This window comes from Macaca nemestrina, chromosome 13, assembly GCF_043159975.1.
Source record: "Macaca nemestrina isolate mMacNem1 chromosome 13, mMacNem.hap1, whole genome shotgun sequence".
NCBI classification, from domain to species: Eukaryota; Metazoa; Chordata; class Mammalia; order Primates; family Cercopithecidae; genus Macaca; species Macaca nemestrina.
In genome coordinates, this window is record NC_092137.1 from 67362847 (window position 1) to 67375067 (window position 12221).

The window sequence follows — 12221 nt, forward strand, 5'->3', positions numbered from 1 at the left end:
AGCCAAAGATAATAATAACTGTTCATTTTACCAAAAAGCCATAATGCAAAAAATGTCCCCCCTTTTGTTTTTGTCATGGAAATATAAACTTAAGAATTAAGATTGGGTTGTTTGCCTGACAGAGTTAGAATCAGAGAGAGCATAATAACACGCGAAGAGTTTTGTAATGCCTTGAAAGTCTATATGGAGTTGCTGTGGTTTCCTAGAACCTTCCAAGTGATTTAATCTCTAAACTTCCAAGTCACCTAGAAACTTTTAACTCAGACAGTTTTTAAAATCGTGCTTTCTCATCCCTTCATTGAAAGATACAAGAAATTGAAATAATAGTAAACATAATTTCTTTTATCCAACTTGGCCTAGGAATAAGATAATCTTCGATTAAACATCCAAACTGGAACATCAATTTGAGTAAAAGAGGTCATTATTAATAATTGCCACAGGTGTAAAATGCATCTATTCAATGGGTGTTGTTGCCAACCTAGAAGCAATTTCCCTAGACATGAAGTGACTAGAAATGACTATAGGAATTGAAAAATCTTAAAATTCAAAATACTTTGGAAAGCAAAATTGCTTTGTTCTCTGGAGGCCTGTGAGAGTACATTAAATAGCTATGGAATTTTATTTCAGGTGTTTTCTCTAGATGACCAGGTTTTAAATTCTGAGCTTACAAGGATAGTTACTTTATTTAGTTCAGCTTATTAGCACATGTTGAACCTAAAAATCTCATTATTTCTTTTTAGCAATTCTCTTTAGTTTAAGACTCATTCATTTCTTCCCTGACTAGGTCTACAAAACACTAGCTATCTGTAAGCAAGATTACTGGTTAGTTACTTTTCTAATGACTACTACTAATTTCCTCTGGTTCTTCTTAATGTCTCTGAGAAAACCATAAAGAAACCTGCTTGTGGGTTTTCCCCCACTTTTATGCTTAGGTTTGTAGAATCTACTTTTCATCCAAAGCATTATCTGACCTCCCCACTAATTTATTGTAACATTCACTGTCTTCTTTTCTGGGTTCTTGTAACACTTAATGTCCTTGATGTTCATTAGAAGCACCATTTATTATTGCATTATATTTGAGCAATATTTTTGTGTATGTATATCATAATATCTCCATTAGACTGCAAGTTATTTGAAAACAAGGACCAAATCTCATGTTTATTTTCTCTTTTCTTTTCTGCTTTCCCATAACTAACACAGAATCTTGCTATGGCAGGGACAGACTGGCATGTATTTTGTAGCCTGTACTCTTCCTCTCTCTAGGCTAAACACTCCTCTGCCGGTAGCACTGAAGATCTAGGCTGTACTCAGGTGACACAGCTGGTTGCTCAAGGCTGATTTTTACCAAGATGGAACCTAACCCATGCTGCATCAGCTAGATTCTATTTTCTAAGAATAGGACCCAGGGAGGGCAATTAGTTTTTGTTGACTGCTTATCCTGAGTCAATGTAAAGACAGAGATGGGGTGGTCATTTACGGTCATGTGGATAGTAGTCAACATGGCATGAGAACAAAAAAAATGAAGCCAGTCTTCCAAAAGAAACACAAGTGAGGGGCCATGTGCCGGGAAGTTGGAGAAAATAACCTAATCTCCTGTCCTTCTGGCCAAAGCCACTTCCAATCACTCTTTTCCACATCTCCTAATTTTATCTTCTCCATAGCACCCATCAGAGTTTGAAATGAATTTTTTTTTTTTTTTTTTTTTTGAGATGGAGTTTTGTTCTTGTTGCCCAGGCTGGAGTACAATGGCACCATCTCGGCTCACTGCATCCTCTGCCTCCTGAGTTCAGATGCTTGTCCTGCCTCAACCTTCCTCAGTAGCTGGGATTACAGGCCTGCACCACCACACCCGGCTAATTTTTTTGTATCATTAGTTGAGATGGGGTTTCACCATGCTGGCCAGGCTGGTCTAGAACTCCTGACCTCAGGCAATTTCCTGCCTCAGCCTCGGCCTCTCAAAGTGCTGGGATTACAGATGTGAGCCACCGGGCCTGGCCTGAAATGAATATTTTGTTGTTGTTTTTTTGAGACGGAGTTTCGCTCTGTTGCCCAGGCTGGAGTGCAGTGGCGAGATCTCGGCCCGCTGCAAACTCCACCTCCCAGGTTCACGCTGTTCTCCTGCCTCAACCTCCCGAGTAGCTGGGACTACAGGCGTCCGCCACCATGCCCAGCTAATTTTTTGTATTTTTAGTAGAGACGGGGTTTCACTGTGTTAGCCAGGATGGTCTTGATCTCCTGACCTCATGATCCACCCGTCTCGGCCTCCCAAAATGCTGGGATTACAGACATGAGCCACCACGCACGGCCGAAATGAAATTTTTAACTTATTTGACCATGTGTGTATTTTGTATCTCTCCCTTCTAGAATGTACTTCATATCAGCAATGACTTTGGTGTGTTTACTGCTGCCTCTCTGGTGCTTGGACCAATATGCATAACATAGCCACACTCAATCATATATGTAGAATAAATGAAGACATAAATAAATATTTAAATGAATTCTTCTTTCTTAGCAGTTTAAGGCACTTGGAGCACAGAGCTTGTTAATACATTCAGAAGGAAAATCAGAACACGAGGTGTGACTCGGGACGGGGGAGTCACAGTGGAAAGTTCTTAACCAGGCTGAGGTCACACAGTGGTTTGGGGAAATAGAAGAGAAAGAAGGAACAGAGAAAAAGCGGCCCCAAAAGAGAGGTTGGGAGGAAATCAGAGAATAAGCTCTCCATTTAGAGATTTTGCCATTTACTGCCCTTGTCTGACAGCAGGTAAAGTAAGTGCCTCCAAACAGCCAGCTGCCAGGATAGCCTGAGAAAGGGGTGGGAAACAGGGGCTGCGGAGAACAGAAGACTTGGGGCCTTTTACAGCAAGTGCAAACTTTCACACCTGTCAGCTATAAATCAAGAGGTTTATGGGGCTGCAATATTTACACTGTAATTAAAAAATCATAAAGCAAGCACCCTTTCAGGTTGTGGAAAACAAAACTCTCAAGTTCTACAGCAGCGGCTGTTAATCAGTTACTCCTAATGATCTGCTGCCCAGATTGGGTGCTTACTCAGCCACAAACAGCAAACAGGACAATGGGAGAAAGTGGGATTTGCACCCGATAACGGCTTTCAGAGGTGGCCAGGACTTGGCCAGAAACCTTTCAGTTTATTGCACAGTCTCTGTTGGAGCTTGGGAAAACATTTTCTGTGAACCTAGTTGGCAGCTTAGGTTTCCTTCTCCCCTGTTCCCATGTGGAACTGAAGTCCATTTACTAAGGTGAGTATGGTGGTGGTATTAGGCACTGTGGGTAGGGTTAGTGGCAGAAACAGAATTTAACATGGGGGAATAACTTACCTATGGAAGTGGCAGACCAACCACATACACCTGGAATTGCACACCTGAGAACTGGGCAAGCTGAAGTTCACCTCAATCTTTTTGGTGTCTCCTGCCCTCCTGGTTCGCCCAGAGGCCAGGCCTGCCAGTTGCTGTTGAGCACACAGAACATTCCAGGCCAGTCCTTCAGGCTCCTGCCTGCTTCTGCAACCTTTACTGCCCTCTCATTCCCCTTCACGTCATTTCAACCTCAGGGGCCTTCTTTCAGCTCCTGGAAGGAATGGTGCTCCCTCACCATCAGAGCCTCATATGCTTTCTGCCCAGTATTCCCCTGCAGGGTTCCTTCTCATTTTTCAGATCACTGCCTTAGAATGGTATGCTCTAAATTGGAGAAGCCATCTCTGTGTTTTATTCCTTCTAAATTTGTTTTTTATTGATACATAATATTTGTACAATCCATGGGGTACGTGTGATATTTTGTTACACGCATAGAATGTGTAATGATCAAGTGGGATATTTACGGCATCCTTACCTCCAGTGTTTATCATTTCTATCTGTTGGGATAATTTCAAGTCCTGTCATTGTCTTCCACAGCACTTTCCACAATCAGTGATGAGATACTCATGCTTTCATTTTCTTCTTTTTCCTCACCATGTTGCTCACCCATGGCATGGCTCTTTCACACACCACCGAATACACAAGGCCTTACACAGTGTCTGGCATATAGAGGCTTAATTTACACTTGTTGAATGAAGGAAGGAAGGAAGGAAGGAATGAAGGAAGGAAGGAATGAATACCAATAAATTGTGCTTCCCAACTTAGCTTTCCAAGTTTGACAACCGGGATGAAATATCCAGAAAGAATTTTTCCTTATTTTCTTTCTCGGTCACTACCTAACGTGGTTTATACAATACATAATTTTCCTTCCTTCCTTCTCTAACCCACAAAGTGGAAATTCCCACTGTGGTGGGAATTTCAACAGCTGTACATATGAGGAGGAAGGTCACATTTTGGCAGGTATTAATTTACACCACATGGCAAATACTGTCGGGCATGGTGGAAGAATTTCTGGCCTTGCTTTCGGTAGACCTGATTTCGAACATTGCCTCGTATACACATTAGAGTAAATCATTTCACCTCTATGAGCTTCAATTTCCTTATCATTGCAATAAATACAAAACGAGCTATCGTTTAAGGAAATCTTTTGCAAATGATCATGAAGACATAATTATTTCATAATTTTTAGTCCACTGATCATAAGGTTCTCCTGCATTAGGGGGTGGTCTGGGGTTCCCTGTCTACAATCTAGGGTCATGAAATTCACCTCCTTTCCTACCCTCCTTTGCCACCTGGAGGAATGTTCTCAACTTGTGCCCTCTGTGGGGACTGTCCCCTGTTTTCATCCATTGGCACCGTGCTTTTGCTTTGGCCCCGGCCATGTGATTACTGTAGGAGGATGCTTCCAAGGTCTCTGAGAATACCAGTGAAAGTGCTAACCCTGTCACCCTCCACAGTTTTTGTTTCTTGGGTTGTATTCATTTTATTAGCAAAATACCCAGGCCTAGTGAAATGTAATAGACTTCTACCTCCAAAGATAATTAGAGGCCCATTTATTTGCCAATTCAGTGAAAAGGCAACCACAAAAGGAAACCAGCTTTTATCAGCACATGCTCACAGCTCAGATCCCTGTGGTGGTGTGCTGCTCTGGCACTTGTGAAAAAAATAAATCCTGGGAAAACTAGGTTGCATTAGGCTTCCTGTTAAACACAGGGAAGAAATAGCTGATGTCCAAATTTGCTAATTTCTGCTGATTCAGTTAGAGGGCAATGTGCTCAGCTAACGAGGGAACTATCCAGGTATGTGAATTAAGGCTTGAAAACAAAGTGTAGGTTGTAATCAGTGCATCCAGCATTGAGTTGGAATCATTATTTAGTGAGAATTTTCCAAAGAAATTAGAAAAGATTTCCAAGCTTAACAGTGCTTTCTGGATTCTTCCTTCTCATGGACCTAATATAACAAAAATACAATCCCCTGGCCCTCCTTCAATCCTGGGATTTTAAGCAATGCTCAAGTGACCTTGTTTTCATGTCCTGTGGAAATAAGGCAGATACTGTTATCTCACCTGTATTAATACAGAACCTTGTATAACAAAGAAGTTGTAATTTATCAAAGGTCACACAGTGAGTCATTGCTGTAATCACAAAGCAAATGTTCAGGTTCTCATCTCCTTGGCAGCAAATGTTTTGTTCTCTAGGTTAGACTATCTTCTCTAAACTCTCATCATATGCCATTGCCTTCCCCTGTCGGTCTATATCCAAGAAAGATACACACACACACACACACACACACACACACACACACACACAGACCCCTTACCTATTCATCCCATTCATCTCCTATCCTCCCACCTATCCACCCACTAGTCATCATCCATCCCATTTAGTATTGTCAACTTTCAGAAAATCAGGACACCCAGTGAAATTTCAATTCAGATAAACAACAAATAATACTTTAGTATAAGTCCCATGAAATATTTAGGACACACTTTTTCTGAAATATCATTCACTGTTTATTTTACATTCAAATTTCACTGGATGCCCTGTATTTTATCTGGAAAACCTAATCCGATCACAAATGTCTACATCTTTTCCATTTATCTCCTAATTCCATGACTCTTTCATCTGTTTTTTTCCTTTAACCTCTATTATTTCAGATTTCAGCTAAACAAACTATAATCTATTTTCCCAGTGTTTCCAAACCTGTCCCGAGGCAGAGATGACCCTAAAGAGCCCCTCAGGAGCACTTATTTGTGGTTTCTAGACTGAAGGCTGGCTGTGCAACTTTGGGTAAGTATTGTAATCTCTCTAAAGGTCACTTTCCTTGTCTGTAAAATGAGGGTTTCAACAGTTACTATCTCATAGTCCTGTGGAGAGGACTAAATGACAATTCACAGTCCCTAGCATATAGTATGGGCTCATTAAAGTGGCATTAAATGTCAGCTAGTGTGGTTGGGGTTGCTGCTCTTATGTTTCTTGTCATTTTTTTAGACAAGAACATGCCTAGAGAGCTGAAATTAGTTGTTGATGTTTACTTAGTGATGATGCTGCTAAATATTCAAGGGATGGTTTCTGAGACTCTACTGCAAATGTCAAATGCAATGTTTAAATTCAATATCTTAGACCTGCATCACTTGAAGACCAATTTGGCAGACACTGTTAGTCATTTGCCCAATTGCCATTCCCCTTGCTTCGTCTCTTCCTTGCTGGAAGAGCTTCAGTTTTAGGAAGTGCCTCTGCCCAGCCACATGTGTGTGCTGGGAAATGGTCTGTTTCCCAACGCAAGCAAGGACTTGTTATCATGTGATTGGTTCATGCATGGATTTGTGACCCCTCCCTCACCAGTGGGACCTGAGGTATGCTGAGGGGCTTCTGGAAAAGATTTTTTTCTTGGTAATAAAAATATGTGCATGGGAAAACATCCTCTTCTGCACTGGATGGGACCACATCAAAGTGTAATTCTTGAAACTACCACAGTCAACTTGTTACCAGGAAAGGAGAGCTCCCCAATACCCTGAACATGGCAAAGTAGACAAGGAAAACATCTGTGTTGTTGAGGATTGTCAAGCTACTAAATTTTCCTTGGAACTGATTTGACTTTAGATTTCTTATTTTGTGAAACAATAGTTCCTTTTTCTGTTTAAGCATTCTTGATCTATTACCTGTGACTGAAAGCTCCCAAACTGATGCAAAACTTTGAACTACATAGGAAAGAGATGGATTCAATGGTGCTCACTTTCCTTTGGATCTCTGCAAAACTACATACCTACTCAACATGGTTTTGGATAGAGTTTCAGGTAAGAGAACATCTTTCACCTCAAACATCGATTTCCTAAACTGTTTGTGAGCCATTTGCCTTTTGTGCAAGGGCTTCTGAGCATGTAGCTTTGGCTCGGTAAACAGCCCTCTCCACAAGACTTTTGGAAAGAGATTTTCTCCTAGGAAACTGCAAAGAAAACTGTTTCTTGCTCAAAAAAACTGCTTCTCCTAGGCGCATGGAAATCTGGGTTCTTTGGACAGGTCCATGAACTTATTACTGCTTCCGAATTTCGCTTCTTTGCAGTGAATTTCTTTTATGTCACACATAAGCACACATGTATTTATTTCCTGTGAACAAGTGTTTGCTGAGTTTGTTATCAGTTTTCTGCTAGATCGTGGAGGCAACAAAAATATACAAAGAAACTGACCTCAAGGTGATTACCTTTTCTTTGGAAAGATATATTAACAATAATAATAATACAAGCTTATTAATTTAAAGTTTAAAAATGTTTTCAAATACACTGTCTTATACTGGGAAGGACTTAATAAAGTTCCACATCTGATAAAGTATATATTACATGGACTAACCACATAAAAACAATACATTTTGTGCCAATACTTAAGGCACATATCAGTAATTTTCAGATTTCACAGTGCATCAAAATCACTGAGGAAAGCCTGCTAAAAGTATAGTAGGAGCTTAATTCAGGAGGTCTTAGTAGAGAGCAGAAATGTGCTTGCCTGTTTTTCAAAAAGTGCATATGATTCTGCTGCAGATGTTTCATAGACCATGTATTAAGGGACACAACTGTAATAATCAAAATTATTAGCCAGGAAGTGGTGAGTCCAGTGTTGGCTTAAAGCACTGGTTCTCAAAGTGTGGTCTCTGAATCAGTAGTGCAAGTATCCACTTGGTACTTATAAGAAATATTCAAAGTATTTTTTCCTTCTTTTTTTTTTTTTTTTTTTTTTTTTTTTGATACAGGGTCTCAGTATGTTGTTGTCCAGGCTGTTCTTGAACTCCTGGGCTCAAGTTATCCTCCTGTGTTGGTCTCCAAAATTGCTAGGATTACAAGCATGAGCCACCGGGCTCGGCCTTTTATTCTTTTGAAAAAAATGTTTTTTGGGTTTGAGAAGTGTTTAAATTCTTGGCGTTATCCCAGACTTGATAAATCATAAACTCTAGGAGTGAGGTCCAGCAATATATATTTTAGCAAGTCTTCCGGGTGATTCTGATGCATGCTAAAATATTAAGAAATGCTGACTTAAATATCTGGTAAGTACCCCTGGAGGAAGAAGAACTTGACATATACTTGGTACAAATTGGATAGGATGAAAAAAGTGAGAAAATCACTCCCCATCAGCTGTTACCCATCCAAGGCAGGGAGAGAGTCATGAGTAGGGTACGTAAGGCACTTGTTAGAAGGAGCTTGGCCTGACACAAGAGTATTCAAACCCAAGGGCTGCCTTACCATGCCCAACCACTGACCGAGATGGCATTATTTGCCCGGAGTTTAGGAGGCTTTTCTGGGATAGTCTACATGGGTTGCTTCTTGAGCATACCTTCAGATTTGGCACAGACTAGTTGCTTCTCTGCCAAATAAGATATTGTGGTGAACTTATCTGGGCATGTAGGAGCCCCCATGGACAATCTTTCTTTTGACTCATCCTTCTCTAGCTAAGGATGATAACATTGGGTACAAGAGGCTTGAAGACAGCTTAATAAAATCATTTCATTTCTCCCTTTTGTACTTCTGCAAGGAAGGGATTCTTTTCAGTAAGACTCTGAAAAGGCTTTCAACATGAGGCCCGTTGGTGCGTGAGCTCAAATAGCTGTTGTTATTTTGATCATCACTTTCAAGAACTTCGGGGTTCTTTGGTTGGGTTAACTCAGACTAACATCTTCCATGGCATTCTCTTTGGTCAAGCAATTCTGGCTTAATGAGTATTGGGCAACTTCTTCTGTGGAGCTCCTCCTTAGAGAACTTAGAAATGGATTTTTTTTTTTTCCAGGCAGAAGAAATGGTAAACTTCACAGGTTTTGTAGCAAGTATTAACATACCGTTAATGAAGTCTTGGGAGCCTTCACCTGGCTGGGTTTCTTGGCTTTATTTAGAGAAGCTGGGCCTCTTGGAGGGGACCAGCTGCCAGGATTGTTTTCAAACCTGCTTCCCTCAGCATAGTACTTACAGGACTTGACGAGACCTGTTGCCAATCTTCAGGATTTTCTGAGGTCTGGTAAGAGGGTCAGGGAGGCAGCCACTCTTCAGAACTCTTTCATCTTCAGAAGAGCTTTCTGATACTAAGGTGATTTTGGCTGATGTCCAGGCTTCCTCAAGACCTGGACAAAATGTCTGGGAGTCAGCTGCTCCTTGACCCCACTGTACTTTTCACAAGCACTCTCTAAACCTGAGGAGACTTCTTGCTTGTCTTCAGGCCTCCCCAAATGACTGAAAAGAATATCTCATAGGAAGCAGCTTCTAAGGAATCTCTTCTTCAAAATGTGAGAAGACTTGGTGCTGGACATGAGGCCTCCAACAAGATTTGGAAAGATGAATTAAAGTCAGTTTGGAGGTGCACAAATGCACCCAAACTTGAGATTTGCCATCCTCTGAACCTCATAAAAGACTGGAAAGGAGCCTTGGGAGGCAGCATCTTTACTGAAATGTACCCCATGACAGACAGCAACACTCTTTGGAACTGAGGAGATTTGTTGGAATTTATTTTTCACCAAGGATAAGGCACCCCACAATAGCAGTCATCTCTTCAGAGATCTGCAGTCTCTGAGAACCTTCAGAGACTGAGTGTTTGCCTTTAGGCCTCCACTATGGCTGGGAAGGGAATCTTGGAGGCTTCACACAAATGCCTCCCTCAACAGCAGCACTCTCTGCACTTGAGGAGATTTGCAGGACTTTAGGCTCCGTCAAGGACTGGAAAGGCTATTGGGGGAACTGTGGCTCCGCAGAAATGCCCCCTTCACTAGCAACATTTATTGAGCCTGACAATACTGCTGCCCAGAATTAGGTCTCACCAAGGCCTGGGGATGAAGTCTGGTGGAAAGTAGAACCAGAGAAATGCTCCTCTCAACAGCAGGGCTCTATGGGCCAGGGGAGGCTCCTGGCTCCACTGTTGCCCTCCCTAGGGGCTGAGCCACCTGGGCTGGAAGGCAGTCCTCTTTTTAAACACTGCACTGGAAGCAGCACTCCACCTTTGCTTTATGTCACACTGTTGAATACTTACAGTTCAGTCAAGGATATAAAAGAGGCTGAGGAGACTATGTTTGTCCAGCCATGAAATAGGCCAGTTAAGCTGCAGCCTAAGAGACCAGCACTCTATCTTCGCTGGGAAGCACCCAGAGGACAGAATGAATGGGTCGCAGCATGAATACTGCTGCTGCTTCTTTCACCACTTATTCTGAAAATCATCTCTAGTAGGAAATGCAGCCTTGGATTCTGCAGGCTTTCCCCAGCATTGCTCACGTTAGGACTACTGCAGCTTGAGTACCATTTTGTTCCTCAGAGCGGCATCCTGAGATTAGTGTATGCACAACAAGTAGTGAATCTAGAGTGCAAATTATTTATGTTGCTAACAAATTACAGTCATCCCTCGGTATCCACAGGGGATTGATTCCAGGAAACATATGCATACACACACACACACGGACAGAGTTACCAATATCTGTGGATGCTCAAGTTCCTTACATAAAATGCATAGTATTTGCATATGTGAAACCTTCAAATACAGCCAATCATGTGTGTGTGTGTGTAAATTATATATATATTTTACACACACACACACATATATACATAGACTATGTAGTGTCTTATGAAAGTAAATCTACAATATGAATAGAAGACTTATTATGTTACTGGTACTTTTTAAACAGCTTGTACGTGGATTATGTGTTAAATTATTAAAACAACCCTAAGGGCTTTTCAGCCTTGGCACACATTTGGGGACTGATGATTATCTGTTGTGGAGGCTGACCTGTGCACTGTAGGATATCTAGAAGCATCTCTGGCCTCTATCCACTGGATGCCAGTATCCTCCTCATCCCCACCTCCAGTTGCGAAAACCCAAAGTGTGTCTAGATATTGTCAAAATCCCTTGGAGGAAAAATTTGCCTCCATTGAGAACCACTGCCTTAAGAGGAAGGCCCTTTTTCACAGATGAGGAAACTGAGGCATAAAGCGATTAAATATTTGCCTGAGTTCAGGCAGTTATCAAGGACAAGAATCAGGATTTAAATCCTGTCTATAGAGACTAAGTTCTCAACCACCATTCTTTATGTTACAGAATTATAATGTCTTCTAATATCCAATGTTCTCCCAAGTCACTTAAGATACAACCAGCATCCTCGCGGTCTTTGACTGCCGATGGGTAAGTAGAAGATTTTGCATTTCCAGTTGCCAAGATCACTGGAAGGCTTTACATCAGGTCACACATGTCTGTACCTCCCTCCAAAAGGTTAGGAACTGTGAGACCCTCTTTAATGTTGTTTCTGTCTTGGGGTGGAGGTGGAGTGTCTAACTTTCTTTCACCCAGAGAACATTTTTAACAACCTGTGTGAGAGGAGGATGACTTTGCTCTCATTCTGTGCTGAACAAGGTCACTGAACTAGGTTTATCATCCCCATTTAATGTTTGATGACTCACTTCCTAAGGCCTCAAATGCTTTTTATGCTACAGGTGCTGTAAAGATTATGGAGTTGGTGTTTGCCAAGTGTCTAGAGATCTTGAATGCATTATTCTTCTACAGGGATTTCCTTTCATTTGCCAACCAGAAAGAACATAAAACTAGTAACTGTAACTTCCTAATCAAAACCAGTATGTAAAAGGCTAAGACATTTGGCTTTATAAGGTGCTGTCAAAGACCACACTTACTTCTCAAATTGTGTTGAGTTCTATGTAAAGGAAAAAGTATATCCAAGGTAGCGAATCCAAAATGACAACAGTCACGTGTTCTTTGTTCAGGACTTCTTGCACCTTATTGAATGGATTGCTGGCTCTTTAAGATTCTATGCCTCTCAAAACAGAAGCTTTTGTTTGGCTTAATTTTTCTGGGTAATTGCATCAGTGGTAATGCATTT